This window comes from Bos indicus, chromosome 7, assembly GCF_029378745.1.
Source record: "Bos indicus isolate NIAB-ARS_2022 breed Sahiwal x Tharparkar chromosome 7, NIAB-ARS_B.indTharparkar_mat_pri_1.0, whole genome shotgun sequence".
Classification (NCBI taxonomy): domain Eukaryota; kingdom Metazoa; phylum Chordata; class Mammalia; order Artiodactyla; family Bovidae; genus Bos; species Bos indicus.
In genome coordinates this window covers 36,801,006-36,807,352 of record NC_091766.1, presented here as the reverse complement: position 1 = coordinate 36,807,352, position 6,347 = coordinate 36,801,006, and the positions used below count along the sequence as shown (strand labels likewise).

The window sequence follows — 6,347 nt, the reverse complement described above, 5'->3', positions numbered from 1 at the left end:
ACAGTCCATGGGGGGTCACCAAGAGTCAGATGTGACTTAAGTGACTGAGCATGCACACATATTGGCTCTGGAACACCCACTTCTTGGACCTAGTGCCTTGTCAGGCCCTATTCTAAATGCTTGCATTTGAGTATTACTTATACTTTTCAAAACAGTTGCTTTTTTGTTAAGCTAGCTTAGGTATGTTTTTCTTTTTTGCAATTGCATGATTAACTTCCAAACGCAAGCATTCACTAAATTTTAGCTGTCCTTTCATTTGCTTTAGAAATTTTATGAAGTCACAATCAGGGCTTAAAGGGCAGGAGTAATGTCATGGCCCTCTCGTTATACAGATTTGGAATGTGAGGCCCAGAAACCTGTTTCAATAGTATGTCCACTATCGCATGGCAGAAGAGTTAAATTTAAACCCAAGTATTTCACCTACCAAACTTGTTCAGTCACCCAGCCGTGTCCGACTCTTTTCGACCCAATGGGCTGCAGCACGCCAGGCTTCCTTGTTCTTCACTATCTCCCGGAGTCAAACTCACGTCCATTGAGTTGGTAATGCCATCTGACCATCTCATCATCTGTCACCCCCTTCTCCTCCTGTCCTCAATCTTTCCCAGCATCTGGGTCTCTTCCAATGAGTCAGTTCTTTGCATTAGGTAGCCAAAGTATTGGAGTTTCAGCTTCAGCATCAGTCCTTCCAGTGAATATTCAGGACTGATTTCCTTTAGGATTGACTGATTTGATCTCCTTGCTGTCTAAGGGACTCTCAAGAGTCTTCTCCAACACCACAGTTGAAAAGCATCAATTCTTTGGTGCTCAGCCTTCTTTATGATAACTCTCACATCTATACATGACTAATGGAAAAAAGACAACTTTGACTAGATGGACCTTTGGCAGCAAAGTAATGTCTCTGCTTTTTAATACACTGTCTAGGTTTGTCACAGCTTTTCTTCCAAGGAACAAGTGTCTTAATTTCATGGCTACAGTCACCATCCAAAATGATTTTGGAGCTCAAGAAAACAAAGTCTGTCACTGTTTCCATTTTTTCCCCATCTATTTGCCATGAAGTGATGAGACCAGATGCCATGATTTTAGTTTTTTGAATGTTGAATTTTAAGCCAGCTTTTTCACTCTCTTTCACTTTCATCAGGAGGCTCTTTAGTTCCTCTTCACTTTCTGCCGTAAGGGTGGTGTCATCTGCACATCTGAGGTTATTGATTCCAGCTTGTGCTTCATCCAGTCTGGCATTTTGCATGATGTACTCTGCATATAAATTAAATAAGCAGGGTAAAAATATACAGCCTTGTTATACTCCTTTCCCATTTGGAAGCAGTCCATTGTTTCATGTCCAGTTCTAACTGTTGCTTCTTGACCTGCATGCAGATTTCTCAGGAAGCAGGGAAGGTGGTCTGGTATTCCTATCTCTTGAAGAATTTTCCACAGTTTGTTGTGATTCACAGAGTCAAAAGCTTTAGCATAGTCAATGAAGCCGAAGTAGACATTTTTCTGGAATTCTCTTGCTTTTTCTATGATCCAGCTGATGTTGGCCTTTTGATCTCTGTGTCCTCCACATGGCACAAATAACAACTGAGGTTTGTATGTATGTATGTGTGTGTGGGGTAGGGATCCTCCTTTACATATTTTACACTGTTTACATGGCTTATCCTGATTGATGCATTTCAAACTTTTACACAGAGATGGAATGCTTCATTTGTGATCAATTCAGTTCAGTTTGGTCACTCAGTCATGTCCGACTCTTTGCAACCCCATGGACTGCAGCTCGCCAGGCTTCCCTGTCCATCACCAACTCCTGGAACTTACTCAAACTCATGTCCATTGAGTCAGTGATACCATCCAACCATCTCGTCCTCTGTCATCCCCTTCTCCTCCTGCCTTCATTCTCCTCCTGCCTTCAACGTTTCCCAGCATCAGAGTCTTTTCCAATGAGTCTGTTCTTCTCATGAGGTGGCCAAAGTATTGGAGCTTCAGCTTTGGCATCAGTCCTTCCAATGAATATTCAGGACTGATTTCCTTTAAGACTGTTTTGATCTCCTTGCAGTCCAAGGGACTCTCAAGAGTCTTCTCCAACACCACAGTTCAAAAGCATCAATTCTTCAGCGCTCAGCTTTCTTTATAGTCCAACTCTCACATCCATACATGACTATTGGAAAAATCATAGCTTTGATTAGACAGACCTCTCTGATCTTCTTGGCTAATGGTTAGTTGAATCTATTATCTTACATGAAAATATTCTATAGACATATATCTAGGGTCTGTTGAATACATGTGAAATTAATTATGAGTTTTAGCATTTCTGGTGAATTAATAAAGATGGACTATTTACATTAAGTAATTTTAGAAATCAGAACTGGAATTAGTGACAAATCTCTTCCCTCTCTTTCAAGCTTTCCAAACACTGGAAGCAAATTCCATAAGAGATAATCCTTTTTACTATCATACCCAAGAACATGAGTTGAGAAGTATGAATTTTAAAGACTTAGAGATGCTCAGCTTTCTGGCACTTAAAGAACAATACCCCAAAACATTCCTGGCTATATGTAATGTTTCCTTTCTTTAACATCATTTTATTACTTTACTTTCTGTAGTTAGATTGAGAAAAGTAGTGACATCTTGATGATATGGGGACATAGTCTGTTTACTAAGCCTGGGAGCTGACACTGCACACACGAGGTAGGTAGAGCATGGGGATTGGAATTGCAGGGTTCCCGAATCCACTGGATAATGTCTGCTGTATTTTGGAAATGATTTCTCCAGTGATCTCCACAGTGCACATTGAACTTTTAAATTGTATTTCTCTGTTGAATTAAATTGAATTCCAAAAATATTTATTGAACATCTATATTATTGAAAGGGTAATGTTGGTGAGGATTGGGGATTGGGTAATGTTCTATAGAAATGAACAGTGTGCCTTCTTCACCCTCAAGAAGTTTATAACCTAGAAGTTTTACTTAATGACGTTTCTGATCCATATTTTTATGAACGGTGATCCTTAATCTTGAATGCATATGAGAATCACTTGGGGACCTTCAAAAACTCTTAATGCCCTAGGCTGTGCCCAGACAAATTAAATCATAAATCTGGGGATAATATCCTATCATTTGTTTTAAATGTTCTCCATGTGATTTCAATGGGCAGCCAATCAGTTTTCTTGAGTGGATTATAGGTATGTCCAGATACTGATCTTGTTGACTCTTGGAGCTGTTGGGAGAGGCCTGGAATAGGTGGAGCTCACAGCCTGTTAGCTCTTGCCAAAATATCTTTCACCAAAAAACTGTTCAGTTATATTTCCTTTGTACAGTGACATGAAGAAGGCTGGGGATAACAGAAGTGTCTTATTTAAACCTTATAATAACACTGTAAGATAATCATTTTTTTCATATTTAATAGATGAAGCATTCAAAGCTTTGAGAACTGAAAATTGACTACTAAAATCACAGGGCAATTCACAGCGCTGATATTGGGTCTATACTTTCCTTACATTGCAGCTGCTCAGGTATATTACATTGCAGACTGTGAAAAGTACTGTGGAGTCATGCAAAGAAAATGCTCTGGGAACCTGGAGAAGTCTACCTTAATTTTGGTCTAGTGTGATCAGGGACAGCTACCTGGAGAATTTGTCTTTTGAGCTGGACCTTCAAGAATGTATGGATTTCCAGAGGTAGAAAATGTGGCATTATACTAGGTGTATATAATATAATAAACAGTGATCTTATTTGGCTATAAAATTAAGCATTAGAGCTTATCTCTCCTGGATCCCTATTAGAATTGTTTGGGGAACTTTCAAGTTAAATTAATTCCAGAACCCCACCATAAACCATTAAATCAGAAGAGTGGGGCAGGAATCTCTGGGACAGGGTGGAAGGAAGCAGCAGGATGTAAAACTGGTTTGGGGTTAGATCTCAGAGAATAGAGAATGTGAAATGATTTATTACTTAGATATGGCAGGCTAGGGAAGGCTTTTAAGCAGGACAGTGATAAAGCAATCAACTTATAAACTCTGTCCAACTCCCTGCTATCTTGTTTTGTTACTTATTTAGAAAATATCAAGAATGCCAGTGGCCATGGTTTTACTTCCAGGAGCCTACCAGGATTCCCTGGGAAGTATTTTCATTGACACCCTCTTGCTCCAGTTCTGGGATGAAGCCTGAGTCTTGAGGATGCCTGGATAATTTCATAAACTATATTCAAAGACAACCGCATCTCTGGCTGACCCCAATTTTAATGTATCCAGTTAGGGGGCAGAGAATGTTACGGTGAGGTACAGTCTACAAACCATCCTCCCTTCTGGCACCCATTTCAAGTTTAGGGAGTTCCCAAAACCATCTTCCATTTTGATTATTCACCAGAAAGATTAGTGGCATTCACCGAACTCTGTTATACTCCCAGTTTCGGTTTTTATGGGGCAAGGCCAGAATCAGTTGAGACAGAGATGTAGGAGGCCGAGTGCAGGAGGGTTCCAAAACTGGGCTTTTCAATTGTCCTTTCCTGGCTCTGAGGGAGGGTAAGTTCCTTCCTGTGGCCTCAAGAGCATGGGACAAATGCTGATTTTCTTTCTTACCCTGTCTTTTTACATCTTGGCCCTGATGTGACACAGTCTCAAGAAGTGCAGAGCAGTGTTAAAAAAAAAAAAAAGCCTCCATTCCCTAAAAATGGGATCCAAAAGGGGAGCTTCAGTGAACCAAAGAGAACTGAAGAGACCTAGGAGAGGAAGGAGCTTGGGAAAGGGACTCCATAAAGATGTGTATGAGCTCCAGGGATCACAGCTAAGCCACACATGTGAGTATCCTACTCGAGACAGTAAATGGTAGATTTTGAAGAGGACTGAATTACAGGATAGAACACTGCCCAGATCCCAGATTGGTCAGTGGATAGCAGACAGGATAGATCCAAATAGCATCACAAAGGCTTTGAAAATAGAACTGGCTTTGGAACCACAGCAGCAGTTGAAGGCAGGTCATAACTTGAGATTTAAATTCAACCAAATTGATTGCCTACTGAAGCAAGGAGTTCTATACAATTTAAGACTCAGAATCTTATAATATTCACAATGTGCAGGATATAACTGAAAATTACTTGGCACAGAGATAGCCAGGAAAATCTCAACTCGCATGGGAAAAGACAGTCAATAGATGCTAATGACAAGGTGACACAGGTATTAGAATTATCTGACATAGCCTTTGAAGTGGTTATTATAAAAATGCTCCAACAAGTAAGGATGAATTAAGAAAATTGGAATTGTAGAAAGTCTAAGCAAGTATATCTTCCGTCTTTGCTGTGGAATGCAGGGTCTCTAGTTATGGCATGTTAGCTGTTAGTCGTGGCACTTGGGATCTAGTTCCCTGACCAGGAATCATACCTGGGCCTCCTGCATTCAGAATGAGGAGTCTTAGCCACTGGACCACCAGGGAAGTCTCAAATGAAAGTTTTAGAATCAAGAAGTACAGTAACCAAAATTGAAAACTTACCTGTTGGCGTAATAGCAGAATGGAGATAGAGAAATCAGTGAACTTGAAGACAGATAATTTTACCCAATCAGAACAGCAGACATAATTAGTATTAAAAATAGGGAAAGAAACAAGGTCTCAGAGAACTGTGGTTGGAAAAATCATACTACCTAATTTTAAGACTTACTCTAAAGCTGCAACATAAAGATAGCATGATATTTATGAAGGACTAGGTCTGTAGAACAAAACAGAGTCTAGAAATTGTTGTGAAGTTGCTCAGTCGTGTCTGACTCTGCAACCCCACAGACTGTAGCCTGCCAGGCTCCTCCGTCCAGGGGATTTTCCAGACAAGAATACTGGAGGGGTTTGCCGTTTCCTTCTCCAGAGGATCTTCCCGACCCAGGGATCGAACCTGGGTCTCCTGCTTTGTAGGCAGATGCTTTTACCGTCTGAGCCACCAGGGAAGTCGAGTCTGGAAATAGACACATGTATAAATATGGCCAATTTGTTTTTGACAGAGGCGCCAAGCAAAACAACAGAGATGGCAGAGTCTCCCAGTGTTGGACCTCTGTATGTAAAAAAAAAGAACTTTGATCTAAATCTCTCTTTCAAAAATTAGTACAAAATGGATCAAACGTCTACAAATAAAATGCAAGGACTTCCCTGGCAGTCCAGTGGTTAGGACTCCATGCTTCCACTGTAGGAGGCTTGGGTTCAATCCCTGGTCAAGGGAACTAAGATTCTGCACTGTGTAGCCTAAAAATTAAAAAAAAAAAAAAAAGTGTAAAATACAAAACTGTATGATCTTTAGAAGAAAACATTAGAAGTCTTTTTGACCTGGAGTTAGACAAAGAGTTCTTAGATATGATATCAATGGAAAAAATCTACAAGTTA

At 40.2% G+C, this 6,347-nt stretch overlaps 1 non-coding gene across 1 annotated transcript; it reads right to left on the bottom strand.

Moving 5' to 3' along the window:
* Nucleotides 1-5,844: 5,844 nt before the first annotated feature.
* TRNAC-ACA (transfer RNA cysteine (anticodon ACA)) lies at nucleotides 5,845-5,917 on the bottom strand. Its single transcript has one exon. It is a non-coding gene; the product is annotated as a tRNA-Cys (tRNA).
* Nucleotides 5,918-6,347: the final 430 nt, after the last annotated feature.